This window comes from Medicago sativa, chromosome 5 (genome assembly GCF_051527215.1).
Source record: "Medicago sativa cultivar Bolivia chromosome 5, Bolivia_mono, whole genome shotgun sequence".
Lineage (NCBI taxonomy): Eukaryota > Viridiplantae > Streptophyta > Magnoliopsida > Fabales > Fabaceae > Medicago > Medicago sativa.
This window is the reverse complement of record NC_140753.1, coordinates 77,760,845-77,776,477: the sequence shown is the minus strand read 5'-3', so window position 1 is coordinate 77,776,477 and position 15,633 is coordinate 77,760,845. Positions and strand designations below refer to the sequence as shown.

The window sequence follows — 15,633 nt, the reverse complement described above, 5'->3', positions numbered from 1 at the left end:
GAGACTCTTTATGTTTGTGCTATAAAAATATAAACAAATAAGATCAGACAGAGACACAACATGCTAAAAAAGGTGGGTTAGTTGTGTTTTCATGCAAGAATATTTTCGTTCCTTTCTTTCATGGGAAGAGGGAAATAAACTTAGAAAATATAACAGAATGACAAATGAATTTACACCTAAGAAAAATGATAAAGGAAAAAAAAAGAAGTGTGTGATATGTTCTTAAGAGTATAGGAAATAGCGTGAGTTGCTGGTAATTTTATGAGTTTGTCAAATAAGCTGGAGATTTACGAGTAATTATTTTAACAAAAAAAAATTAGACTCATTTAGAAAATGCGACATCATTTTGAAATATCTAATGAGCATGTATTTCGTCAATTCAACATCGTATATATGCCTCTTTCCATTTTCACATTCACCAAAGACAAAATGTGAAAGAATTTGAACTAATGGAGGTTAAATAGAAAAAATAGCATAAAAATGAATGACATTGAAAGACTTGATTTTAAGATAAATGAATTAAACAAATGATACAATCTCACTAAGAAGTCATAATGTTGGGGCTTCATGGGGAGCCTCGATCATCATATTAGGCTAAGAGCAATCGCACAAGTGATATTAATACCACATTTCACCTAAAATGTCTTATAAACATGTATTTGTGAATTCAGCACAACACAACTACATTTTGCCAATGTCAGATCCCACTACATATTAATAGTGAAGAAATTTGAAATAATATAGGTTGAATAAAAAAATAGCATCAAAATCAATGACATTCAAAAGCTAAAATGAAGGCGATCAAATGGAGCATGTTCAAAAAGGTGGGCTGGTGCTGGTTTAAAGGAGGTTGGTTTATGTTCATTCTTTTCAAATTAAATGAAAATAAACAGATAAGAAAAAATTATTTAAACATGAGAGAAGATAAGGGAAATAAAATAAGTATTGTGTGTTTTGTTTGTAAGAGTATAGGGAATAATGTGAGTTGCCAATAATCTTATAGGTCTGTCGAAGGAGTACGAGATTTTTAGGTAATTATTTTACCAAAAAATTAGATCTAATTAAAAAAACCTCACATTATTTTTAATGTCTAATAAGCATATATTTTGTCAACTCAGCATAACATGTCTGCAATTTTCCACTCTCATTTGCCACCAAAGACAAAAATTGAATGAATTTGAAATAATAGACGTTGAATAAAAAAAATCACATGAAAGAGGAAGACATCAAAAAACTAAATTATAAAATAAAATAAACAAATGACATCCAAAAATAAAAAATAAAATACAGTTCATCGTAATGCCGAGACTTTCAAGGGACGCTACATTGAATTGATCATTACATTAGACTAAGAAAACCCACTTAAGTGAGTTTGACTCCATATCTTCATCCTAAACCTTAAGACATTAGGTATATAGATCACATCACTTATGTTCCGCTCAACATACACTCTTACCTCCAATATGAAACTTTAACTCAGACTTGACACATTAACTTCTATCCCTCAAGTATAAGACTATCCACATCAGGGATCTACCACTAGGAACCTCTTCTGCTTCCTCATAGTCAAATTGGGATATGATGCCATCGTTGAACCTTATGGGGTAGTCAACACTGGTGTGCATTTATCCATTGAACAAAGATCAACCACACAAATAAAAATGATACTAGACTATGCTTGGCGCAGGTGTTCATAATAAAGAATAAACATTTATCTTACCAAAAATTGAGGCTCGATTAAAAAAAAAAACACAACATTTAAAAGTGTCTAATAAACACGTATTTTGTTAACTCAACAAATCACATAAGAGTTCAACCATGATTAAATCCATCAAAAATCGAAAGTGAAGGGATTTAAATTACTAGAGATTAATTAAAAAATATTGCATGAAAGTGAACAACATCTTAAACCTTAAATTTAATATAAAACTTAAACATCTACTCTTATATTGGTCATCTTTTTTTTTTTTAGCAGAAAGAGGTAACATCACTTATATGTTTGTCAACATATACTCTTGCATCAACTATGGAACTTTAAGTCAAAATTGACACATTAACATATTTCCCTTATGTGTGAGACTTGATGCATTTGTGATTTGGTGACATAGGCACAACATGGTAAAAAAGGTAGATTGATGATGGTTTATGTAGGTTTATGTTCCCATATTTAATGAAAAGAGAGAAAGGAAATTAGAAAAGGAAAAATAAAGCAATTTGAACATGAGAGAAATGATAAGGAAAAAAAAATTGTATTTTGTCTGTGGAGGTATTAGGAATAGAGTCAGTTATTGGTAATTTTATGGGTTAGTTGAAGAAATTGGAGATTTATGAGTAGCTTTTACCCAAAAAATAGATTCAGTTAAAAAAAGTCCCACATCATTTTAAAATGTCTCTTTGTCAACTCAACATAAAACATTTGTATTTTTCATTGTCAGATTCCACGAAAGACTAAAAGTGAAGGTGCAATAACAACCAACAACAACAACCAAGTCTTATCCCCACGAAGTGGAGTTGTCTATAGAGATTCAATTTTTTAATTTTTTTTTTTTTTATGTTTGTTGTAGATGCTGACACAACCTTCTTTTATTTTATTTGGGATTGGGACAAAGGCTACCATAAACAAGATTAAAGTTCAAAAGTGGATGTATTTGAAAGAACATAGGTTGAACAAAAGCAATTGCATGAAAGTGAGTGTCATCCAAAAAATTCTATTTAATATAAAAAATTAAGCAAAGAACATCCAAAAACTAAGATAACAATTTATCATAATGTATGCAGCTCCGAGGGAGCCTGTAATGACTTGGATCATCACATTTGACTAAGAGAAACCCCATAAGTGAGATTGACACCACATCTTCATCCAAAACCTTAAGACATTAGGTATATTTTTCATTTAACTTATTTGTTGCTCAATATATACTCTTGCATCCAATGTAGAAGTTTTACTTACAAATGACACATTACCATCCCTCCCTTAAGTGTGAGATTCTTTGTGTCTATGATATGGTGAGATAGCAAAATAAGATAAGAGGAACAACATGGTAAAAAAATGTGAGTTGGTGGCTATTTCATAGAGGGGTGTCTTTGTTTGTTTCTTTAATGTGGAGATAGAAAGTAAATTAGAAAAAGAAAGAAGAAAAAAGAATTTGAACAAGAGAGGAATGATAAGAAGTAAAATTAAGGAGAGTGTGTTTTATCTATGACAATATAATTAAGAGATTCAATTGTTGGTAATTTTATGAATTTATTTAAGGAATTGGAAATTACTGGGTAATTATGCTACCAAAATAATAGATTCATTAAAAATGTCGCATCAATTTAAAATGTCTAATAAACATGTATTTTGTCAACGTAGCAGAACACATCTACATTTTTCCATTGTCAAATCATACCAAAGACCAAAAGTGAAGGAATTTAAAATAATAGAGGTTGAATAAAAAATTGCTTGAAAGTGAATGACATCCTAAAACTAAAATTTAAGATAAAAATTAAACAAATGACACCCAAAAACTAACAAAACAAATCATTATAATGTTACGACTTCCATTAGAACCTACATTGGGTTGTATCATCATATTAGTCAAAGAGCAACAACACAAGGAGATCGACATCACTTCTTCACTCAAAGTCCTAAATCATTAGGTATATGGATAATCTCCCTCATATGTTTCTCAACGTCTACTCTTGCATCCAATGTCAAATTTTAACTCATAATTGACAAATTAACATATCTCATTAAGAGACTCTCCGTGTTTGTGATAGACCATGAAGAAGCACTCCATCCGCCGTCCACAATGTTGAACCGGGATATGATACTGCCTCTGAGCTTTATAGGGGAGTCAACATTGATGTGATTTGACACATTACAGAAAGAGAAACCACACAAGTGAGAACAATACCACATCTTCATCGAAAAATTGAAGACTAAAATATGAGTTTTATTAAGTTATTTGTTGTTCAACCTCCACTTTTTTATTCAATATTGAACTTTAACCGACACTTGATACATCAGAGCATTTTCTCCCTCAAATATGACGAAATTCTAGCCGGTGCTTGACACGGGTGTCCATTTGGGGTGTTTGACACTTGATAATGCATTGTCATTGTTTTGAGGCGTTTGACCGAACAATGTGCGATATAATGTCTTATGACGGCGTCGATAATACAGACAAACCATTTGGAGGTTTTCTGTGGTTTTGGACGGTGATTTCAGACAAATTTTGCCAGTGATAAGAAAAGGATGCAGAAAAGACATACTTGCTTCATCCATCAACTCATCAATGTTGTGGAGTCACTGTAAGGTTCTAACACTTACAACAAATATGTATTTCATCCATCAACTCATCAATGTTGTGGAGTCACTGTAAGGTTCACACACTTACAACAAATATGCGTTTACGTGCTTCAACCGTTCGTGTCGAGCAAGATGAGATACGAAAGTTTGTCGATTGGATGCTTTCAATTGGAGATGGAATATGATCCACCAACGAGTGTGGATAAATTAACGTACCCATTCCTGATGAGTTGTTGATAAAAGATTCCTCTGATTTGTTGCGTTCTGTGGTTGATTTTGTATATCCGAATTTTTTCGCAAAACATGAAGATCTCGGATTTTTTTCCAAGTGCGGGGGATACTTGCTCCCACGCTGGACGCAGTTGATCACGTAAACAAATTCCTTCTATCATTGGTTCCAGGAGACAAAAAGGAATATACCAGGTCTGATTCGATTTGCAAATCAGACGAGAATAGTGAGGTACAAAACGAATGGTTTACCACCAAATTCTTAAACAATAACAAGTTTTCCGGTATTCCAAACCACAAGTTGAGATTTAAAGTTGGATGTCGAGTTATGTTGATGAGGAACATTGACCAAGCAACTGAATTGTGCAATGTGACTAGGTTGATTGTAGACAATCTTGTGAAGAACTTTATCGCTGTAACTGTTATTACCAAAAGAATGCTGGTGAAAAAGTAATTATTCCAATACTGAACTTAGTTCCAGGTGATCTTGAACTGCAATTCAAATTTACTACGAGACAGTTCCTGTTGGCTGTGTGTTTTGCAATGACAATAAATAAAAGTCAGGGTTAGTCGTTGTCTCATGTTGAAATCTATCTTTCCAAACCGGTTTTTACTCATGGACAGTTGTATGTCGCTGTGTCAAGAGTCACTTCCAAAAAGGGATTGAAAATGCTTTTACTCGATGAAGAAAATCACGTGTGTATACTGAGACCACTAATGTTGTGTACCGTGATGTTTTTCGGAATGTTTAACCTATCGTTCTTGATGATGCAGGTGGGTATGAGTTTTTTTTTCTTTAAACTTCGTTGTAATATATATTTTTTATTTAGATATGAATTGGTTGTTTCTACTTGCAACCATTCTAATAGTTGCCTAAAGAAAGAGTAATGGATTGGACATGTAGATAAACTACAATTCTAGAACTAACAATTAAGATCACACTTCTTATTTCATTGTATAAAATCCAATGACATTTATTGTTGTGCAAAGAACAGCCGAGTGATCAATTTGTTATAGGGACTAATATGTTATATGGAGTAATATTTTTGATCCTTTTTAACAATATTTTTGGTCTCATGTACCTTCAGGTGCTGTCTGCTTTAGGTGAGGTGATATCATTCAGATGTACACAGGCTGACGTTAATGGAATTTCTATGGCATTGAAATATCATTGACCAATTGCAATAGGTGCAAAGCCTTCTCTTCGACTCCAAAATTTGCCTGATACATTAAGGTGTTTATCTACTGAGACTTCGGTTTTTCTATTATCTGGTAGAGCAACTTTAATATTCTCATACTCAGTTTAATTTTATTTATAATGTCAGTATCCTTCTGATCATTCTCATTTTTTCTAATGTAAGTCGTACTCTTTCAGTGACCATATTATCAACTATACTCTGCTTCATTTTTTATACAATCTGCTATATATCCGTCTTTTTTTTCTTTGTTCTTTGGAGCGCCTATGTCTATGTGCATGCACATGACAATTTTGTAGTCCTTTTTAAAGCCTTTTCTGTTGTGTTTTTATAATATGCTTAGTTAAAAAATGTGATGGATAGTTGGTGTCTTTGTCGTTGTTTGTTATACTTATTTGTTACACGATTGAATAATTACAAATTCGTGTTAGATGTTAAGATGAATCAAGTGTATGCACGATATTAACTTTGTATATATAAGAGTATCCACTATAGAAATCATGGAATTTGAAAGAAACTATATATAAGGGCATCTGATAGAGACGATTTGTTGGGTAGGGACAATTAATTGTATATGCAGCGGTAGGCCTCGAGACTCCAACACCCCCAGTTATATGCAGAACATAAAAAAAAAAAAGAATCGTGTCTCCATAATAAATTTTAGCCATCCATGTAAAATATTCCAGCATTAAATACTAATATTTTGACGTTGCATCCGTTAAATCATTCATGTTTAACAATACGAAAATCGAAATAACTATATACGCGTTGATATTTGTATCTATAAGCAATCGAAAATACGATAACAATGCGTTCTATTTATATATTGTGTATAAAATAATAAATTTGCTATTTAATTAAATTTTATATAAAAAAAATAGTCGTAATTCTAGCCCGTGCTTGGCACGGGTTTCCAAGCTAGTATATATATATATTTAAACAGACTAGTGGAATTTTATCCGGAATTCCGGATCACCACTCAAAAATAATAAAAATTTATAAAATAAAATAAAATAAAGTATAAAGCATGGGAATTGATGTTTTTTTTTTTTTTTTGTGTATTTTCTTTTCTCCTTATCTCTTGTTCTTTCTCTCTCTGTTTTCTTTTCTTCTGCAAAGATCCAATTGCACCTTCGATGCCTCTGCAAGTCCTTGAATTCTCTAATCTCCGATCCCAATTACACTAAATTCATACAAAGATCAAGTGAGTTTGGGATCAGAAATTAGAGATATCAAGTACTCGCAACCAGAACTTGGAAGCTGTGAATCTAATGCCATAATCAGATATAAGGTATGCTCTATTACACATCTCATTAAGTTTTTATTTTTAATTACTTAAAATCTACATAATTCATTCTTTACTTTACCGATGTTAAATAAATCCAAATTGAAGATGAATTGTATATTTTTAAGCATGATCAATAAGGGACTAATAGTGTGTCTGCAGTAGTTGTTTTGTTGATGAATTTGGTTGAAGGAGGAACCTTGTTGTTAAGGGAAAACCTTGAGTTTGTTATATTGAATTCAAATTTGGCATATAAATCAGATTGCATCGGTAATAACATAACCTTTTTCTGTTAATGGCTTGTTACTAGAAAACCGAATTTCAACTTTTGGTGTTTTTCACATATGATCTGTTTCCATACTCAATAGATATCTTTGTAGTTCTCTGCTTGTCCTGTCCGGTGTTTTCATATATGATTTTGTTTATCGTGTTTATCCGGTGTCCGCAAGAAAGTAAGTGCTACACTTGTTCCATCACATTTTTACATTCATATGCTATTACATATTATTTGTTTCATATGCTCCATTAAGATATATGGTTGTGAAGAAGATTTAGACAATGGTATTGTGAAGGGATGTTTGGAAAGTATATAACATGGGATACAAGGACAAAGTGGCGGATAGATCAAAACATATTTGTCAACAAGTGCAAAATTGTAGTGTTTAGTGTTGTGTCCATGTTCTTTATATATATATGTGCAGCAAAGTTATGCAGGTTCAGGTACGCATTGGTTTTGAGCTTCAAGCAGACTCTGTGAAAGTGGTTGTGGTGGGAGTGTTGTGTTGTTAGTATAGTTGGTTTTATAGTCTTAAAAATCAATTGTGCTGTGGAATTTTGTAAGAAATTCTGAACATCTTGTGCATATCATTATTACAATTCATTTTGATTTTGCCAAAAACACATTTCTGCATCTCATTAAACAGAATGGTTAAAGGGACAATTTAATCAAAATCACCACATTGAAACTGAAGTCCACCCCAATATGCAATAAGTATGGAACAATGAATCAATGATGCAGTCTCACTAAAATGTCATATTTTGTGACTGTAATTTTCCATTTAATCATGAAAAATCACAAGTTGTGTTGGTAAGCTTTTATGCGAACAAAAACTGTTTTTTCATAACTACCTTGACAAGCTTATGAATAATACATAAAAGCTTGTTCATTTGCATTACCCTTTATATATTGTAGTTTATTTTCCGCTGCCTACATATTTGATTTATCTTTATCATTCTCACTTCTCTGTCAATCTGACATTTCAATTTTCTCTGTCAACTTCCATGCTTAAGAAAAATTTAAGGTGAGTAAATGATGTCTCAATCCAAGATTCGTGAGCATGTTTGAACATTCACCTCAGTTGGAGTTCAGACATTCGACATTGAGTACAAGCTCTATAATGTTCCACTAGTCAACCCGCTAGGATTATATGCATTGCCAAATTTAAAAGGTTAGTATGATCAGGTAAGTTCATAAAAATTGAGCTCCTATAAACCTACTATCGCGTTCGTATATGTATTATTATAAACTTTAAAAATATTCATCTGGCCCATGTTAAGGTAAGCAGGTGCCTTCAGATCCGGGATAGCTTCATAATTATGTCATACAAGAATGCTTGACAGTACTTCAATCCATAAGTAACATTAGTTCTAACTTATGTACTTTTGCATTAACAAAAAGTGTGTCATACTGTTTTAAGGATGAAAGAATACACCGTTCAAAAGCATTGCCTTCATATGTACATTGAAAACCAGAAAAAATAAAACAATCATGAACAACCAATAATCAAACAACCTAACTGTTGTCTAACAACATCTAGGTTTCCTGTTTTTGAAATGTTGGAAGATTTATATTAATTTTTCCATGCATCAAGAATTTTATGAAAGACTTCACATATTAAATCTCGATCTGCAGTTCGCAAGAAGGAAGTTAAATCACCCTGAACATGGTATATTTCACCAAATTTCACATGATACTGCATACATGCTCTGCTAAAAGAAAAAACAATGTATGTAATTCTCTTAAGGACAATGGTTGAAGGGGGCAATTTAATCAAAATAATACTGAGAAACTGAAGTCAATCCAGTGTACATTAACTATGTAATAATGATACAGTAACACTAACAAGTCACATGTTGAGAGGAAGTAATTTGCCGTTTGAAAATGAAAAATCTTAGATAGCATTCCTTGTTGGAACTATTCCAACAGCATTTGTTGAATTATGTTTTATCTTGCTCCACTAATTAACTCATTAAGATAGTAAGTTCATTGAAATCAAGTTCTTAAAGGGGCCTAGGCCCCTGTTGCCTAACAATTCATATAGATGGTAGTAAGTTGTAGACTTGTAGTTGGGTTGAGCACTTTTGCTAAATGCCTATAAATCCCTTTGGTACAAATTCTAGTCCAACTAATTCAGGAACATACGTATAAAAGAAAAAAATTAAAGTATTCTTATATAAATTATGTTGATTGGATTAATCATATATTCATCTTGGTATATTTACCTTAATTTTATTTTATTTAGAACAGAAAATAGTGCAAAGATAACAAACCATGACATATCAACTTGGCACCTCTTAACCGTCACCTATTAGTTGCAACGCGCTAAAAAACAATTATTAAAACTAAAAAGAAAGATACAAAGACAGTTGGAGAACTAGACCAAAATCCAAGCTAGAATAACCTAAAAAACTCACGTCTCAGTAAAAACCTTGTTAAGTGAAACCATAAGGAAAAAAGGGTACAGACTACATAGCAAACAACAACATAAACAATAAGAAAGATCAACATCAAAAAAATCTATATTTAAAAAAGTCTAATATGTTACGATTTAAAGAATCTAAAATGTATAACGGAATATAATCCATCCAAATCAATTCAATCGGTTGAAGACTCTAGAAGAAGCAATTTTATAGCACACAGGTTGTCCTCCGAGGGCCAATAGAAGCAATATTGACCTAAGAAGCAACATGGAAGCACATTTTATAGTCTTGTTTTGTTACTTGCTTTTACAAAACAGAGTACTCATCTCCAATATCTCAGCCCTTGATTCCACAATGACCGATCTCTGCATATGTCCTTGGATCATTTTGACTCCCACTGCTCATGTTTTGCCTTTTCCCTCATCAAACAAAATGACTTTTATTTATGTTTAGGTAGTATAATTCCTCAAAAAAAAGTTTTAGTAGTAGAAATAGTAAAGTATATATACCACTGTTTTCATTTTATATCCATTAAAAAAGAACAAGTTCCTTGAAAATAGGTCTAATATCATATTGAAAAAAGTTAAGCTTCAAAACATATTTTTCTCAAAAACATTAATATGGAGAAAAATATTTAAGGTTAGGGGGGGGGGGGGGGGGGGGGGGGTACTGTCCCTATCCAAGTTAGGATAACCATTGATGTTTCAATGAGCACTTACGACAATTCACCTCACCCCAAATAGGTTAACGGGGCCTCAAACATTTGCTTGTGGTATGTTCGGTGGTTACAACAAATACATAATGAATACAAAACATAAAATGAAATTGAACAGTTATTATATGAGTTTCCATTTTGAGTGTTCAACAAAACAACTTTCCATCGACTATAGTACTAAAGTTGGTCTTCCACTTTTCACCCAATAGAAAGAGGCCACATGGGCATTCAAATGCAAAGAATGTGAAAGGAGATAAAATCTCCACATCCCTTTAAAATGTGAGCACTGCACACTCTACTCCAACACTCTTTGTTTCCATTTACTTAGTCATATCCTTTCATGATATCCTTCCATTGACGAGAATTAAAGGTTATGATAATGTGTAATATTTCACAAAGGAAGAACTTATGGAATAATACTTATCATCATCTCCTTTGTTCTTGTCAAGGGTAGAGCATCTTGAGTTTCCAAAGAAATGGTCTCAGATTAGATGGAAAGAAATGCTTTGATATTTGAAGGAGAGCTTTGAAAACCGATACTACGTTCCATGGTAAGAATAAAGTCAAAGGGTCATTTGCTCTTGTTTTGTAATTAATCTTTCTGGCTTTAACATTTTTATCCCTACCTGTAGTTGGGAGGATTATGAACAATATTGTGTTTGGTTATAAAAAAGTGCCAATATGTTTTGAACAATTTCCTTGTTTTGAACAATTTTGACTAAGTGGTGAAAGATCAACATATTTGTGAACAAATGCTAAATTGCAAAGTGTTTAGTGTCGTGTCCATGTTCTTTATATGGATGTAGCAGAGTTGTGCAGGTTCTTGTATAAACATGGTTTGTTGATGGGGTGATTTGAATATATTTACATCCCATTTAATGTTAGTATCTACTTATGTTTCTGTATGTTGTGATAGAATATCAGAAAATAATGGATTGCAAATGTACTAATTTAGGTTGGTTTTATAGTCTTAAACAATCAATTATGCTGGAATATTTTGTAACACATTCTGCACATCTTGTGCATATCATTAACACAATTAATTTTGCTTTTGCAAAAAGAAACAAACCTATGTGTGATCCTCTTAAACACAATAGTCTGAAGGGGACAATTTAATCAAAATCACCACTGAAAAAAGGAAGTCAAACCCGATTTGAAATCACCTTGAAAATCTTATATCAAATCTCTATATGCAGTTTGCTAGAAAGCTGTTAAATCGCCTTGAATATCAATATACTTTATTAAATTTAATGTAACTTGGCGAATAATAATATATGTATTATAGACTAAAAAAAGTATTCAACTTCATCTGGCCTATGATAGTAATTCAATAAATATATGATCTTAATACTAACTTACATGCGTCATTTTGCATTAACAAAAAGTTTGTCAACCTGTTATAAGAATGAAAAAATACATTCATAAGCATAGAAAATTATACACAGGAAAGAGTGTTATAGTGAAATAAGAATAACTCCAAATCAGGAGAATGATGAAGTAGTTTTGCATCAAAAACAAGATAAGTATTTGTATCGTCTCCACAGGGATTAGTGCGACATCACGGATATTTGAACATCAAATATCATTCCAAGTATTAAGAGTACTTGTTTGTTTGAAATGTGATTAGCTAAACTAATTTGCACAAAGTAAAAGTTGAGATAAATAAGGATTGAAACTTGTTAGGAGTAGAGTTCCTTAATCAAGCGTCACAAATAGCCTAATGATCCATACGAATTCTAGCTTTATAACCAATATTATCACAATCAATTCTAGACTATCCTTCGTGTCCAAAGTGATATAATTGACTCTAAGGTATCGTTTAAACATTCGTGTCCAAATCCCTTAAACGATCATAAAGACGATCGGATCACTTAATCGATCGTGTCCAGCCTGACTAAGTGTCCGAAAGCATTAAACTCTTGATTATGGTGATTATCAAAGATTAACAAAGATGTCAAGTAAGTTTAACCTAAGATATATTGCTACTCTAGCTCTAGATTCAAGAGTTCGTGTCCAAATCATCTTGAATCTCATTGAAAGCATTAACACAAGAATAACAACAATATTGAATATAAATTGCTAGAACCATATATTGCAAGATCAAAAGATTACATGTTAGCAAGGATTAAGTACCTCTCATCCCAACAAAGAATATTTAGCTACACATCATCATGGAAGCCTTGCAAGGATGGATTGAAAAGGAAGGATTCATTCACTTTGTGATGTCTCAACAAAGGAAGAAAGATCCAACTTCCAAAATCACTCTCACTCTATATGATCTACCCTATTTTATCTCTCTAAGAATGTAGAAAATATCTAATAAAACAGTCTATATCTAATTATCTATCCAAAGAGAGGTAAAAGTTCTATTTAAATGGGCTGAGTTTTTATACCTACGCTAATAGCGAAATATACGCTATTAGCGAAGTAGGTCGGCCTAAGCTGTGGCCAATGAAATTGTGCCACGTTGGTCTTTTTGCCCTGCTTTGCCCAAATCACGCTAATAGCGTAGTCCCCTGGAGCATTTACGCTAATAGCGTAGATCACGCTAATAGCGTGCTTCTTGACAACCAGCTCCTGCTTCGCTCCAGGTACGCTATTAGCGTAGTTGTCTGGAGCTCTTACGCTAATAGCGTAGATGTCGCTAATAGCGACTTTCTTCCAAACCACGCCCCAGATACGCTAATAGCGTATCTCTCTGTACAGCTTTCTGCCATTTTGCACTTTTTCAAGATTTTTGGTCTTTGCTCAGTGTCTTGGGGTAAATTTCTGCATAAAAGGATAGAGTAAGATATATAAAGCGTAATAAGGCATTTAACGCTAATTTCTCGGCTTTTCCTTCAATAACTTGCAAAACAAGTAACAAAAAGTGCTTAAAATATAACATGAAATTAACACTTTTTAGCACTTATCAAAGAACTACCTATATGTGTACATTGAATTCAAGAAACAAATAAAGCAATCACACAGCCTAACTATGTTTAGTAACATGAGTCTTCCTATCTTTTAAAAGTGGGAAGATCTATATTACATTTTCCAAGCATCAAGAATTTCATGAAAGACTTCACATATCAAATCTCTATCTGCAATTAGTAAGAATGTGCTTAAATCACCCCGAGTATCGTATATTTTACCAAATTTCACAAGATATTGCATACAACTGTTCGTTAGCTTTGATAAGCGATCGATACAGAGATGCAATTTGGAATTTCTCAAGTAATAAAACAACTGTTCTTTAGCTTTGTCATACCGTTTTAAGGATGAAAACTAGAAAAAGCATTGCCTACATGTGTACATTGAAAACTAGAAAAAATAAAAACAACCTAACTGTTGTCTAATAACATCTAGTTTTCCTGTCTTTGAAATGTTGGAAGATCTATAGTACTTTTTCCACGCATCAAGAATTTCGTGAAAGACTTCACATATTAAATCTCGATCTGCAGTTTGCAAGAAGGAAGTTAAACCACCCTGAACATCATATATTTCACCAAATTCCACAAGATACTGCATACATGCTGCTAAAAAACAAGTGATTGTGAAGCAAGAACAACTTGACGAGCTCTTATGCTTCTATCGGAATTGAGATCAACATAAAAACTTCACTTAGTGTCTGTTTGGATCAACATAATTTACTTTTGGGTCCGCCTCTGATCATAAAGACTTTTGACACAAGGAGTTGGTTGAACTCTTCGACCAACCATCGACTCTGAAGGGTCATGTGAGATCATCAACATGGGTTAAGAGCAGTCAAACAAGTGAGTTGGACACCACATCTTTATCCAAACTCTTAAGGTTTTGGGTTAAGACGTAGTATCCAACTCACTTGTATGGTTATTCTTGGTCTAATGTGGATGATCTTTTGGACTCTCCTCACGATCCAACAAAATACAAGTTGCAAAAAAAACCTACTTGTTTTAGTCTCTGCTCCCTTCCCAGACCTTGATTACATGATGTCCGATCTCTACCTATGTCCTTGTACCATTTTGACCCCCACTATATTCAAGTTTTGGTATTTTACTCATCAAACAAATGGCCTTCAAATATGTTTAATATCATATTGGACTAAAGTTAAGCTTCAAAGTATTTTCATTGAAAACATTACCAAAATATTGTTTTCCTTAAATACATTAATTTATGCATAGTAGTCTCTCATTTTTCTTTGATTAAGCTTCAATGGATACTTAACTCACCTCACCCTCAAATAGATTAGAGGGACCTCAAACCATGGTGGTTGTATGTTCATTGGTTACAACAAATAAATAGAAAAAAGAAAATTCGGACAGCTATCATGGATTGATGGGTTTCTATTTTGAGTGTCCAACAAGACAACTTTCCATGGATTTTAGTACAACAAAACAAAACCATCCATATAAGCATGAAGTTGGTCTTCCACACATGGTTATCCAATGCAAAAATAAATTCAAGATAATAAATAAATAAAAGGAGATAATAATGCAAAAATACATTCATATCTTTTCTTTTGTTCAAATCCCAACCCTCCATTCAAACTTAAATCTAAGACACCAAAAATTTCCACCTACCTATTTATTTTGAACGCTGCAATGTCAACACTCTTCACAACACACTTTTTCACTTTAAACTTTAACCTGTTTCTCTGTAATTTCCAATTTTCTTTTTCTTTTTACCACTCTGAAATTTGAACTCTCTTCTTTTCCTTGAAGCTTTCCCCCAAGCCACCTTCATCTTGAGATCTTTCTCTCTTGAGCTTACTACCAATATAAACTTGGACTTGACCTATACTCCTTCCAGCTTTGTCCTAACCTGTATTTCTTTTTTAGAAACAGATTGCCTAGTTTGAACTTTGAAGGAATCAAGATCCACTTCCTCCGGTGAGGATTCAAGGCAATGGTAATAATATTTTATTATGTATAATTCATTATGTTTTTTAAAAGAAAATAAAACATGATGAAATATCACATACCACCATCCCTTGGTTTCTCACTGGATGAAGGACGTCTTGAAAAGAAGGGGAAAAAAAAACTGATGTTGGAGCTAAAGAAATGCTCTTATTTTGCATGGAAATATATGCTATTATTATGTTTATTTGAATAACCCATACCTACATTCCATGGTAAGAATAATGTCAAAGGATTATTTGCTCTTGCTTTCTAATTATTCTTTTGAGAGGTAACACTTAACATTTATCCCCGTGTGTAGTTGGGAGAATTATTAACAAATGGACATATATATATAT

At 32.7% G+C, this 15,633-nt stretch overlaps 1 long non-coding RNA gene across 1 annotated transcript; it reads left to right on the top strand.

The window, feature by feature from the left end:
• The first annotated feature begins 6,774 nt into the window (after positions 1–6,774).
• On the top strand, positions 6,775–11,323 carry LOC146925289 (uncharacterized). The gene is made up of 2 exons (XR_015010461.1): positions 6,775–7,009; positions 8,294–11,323. It is a non-coding gene; the product is annotated as an uncharacterized LOC146925289 (long non-coding RNA).
• Positions 11,324–15,633: the final 4,310 nt, after the last annotated feature.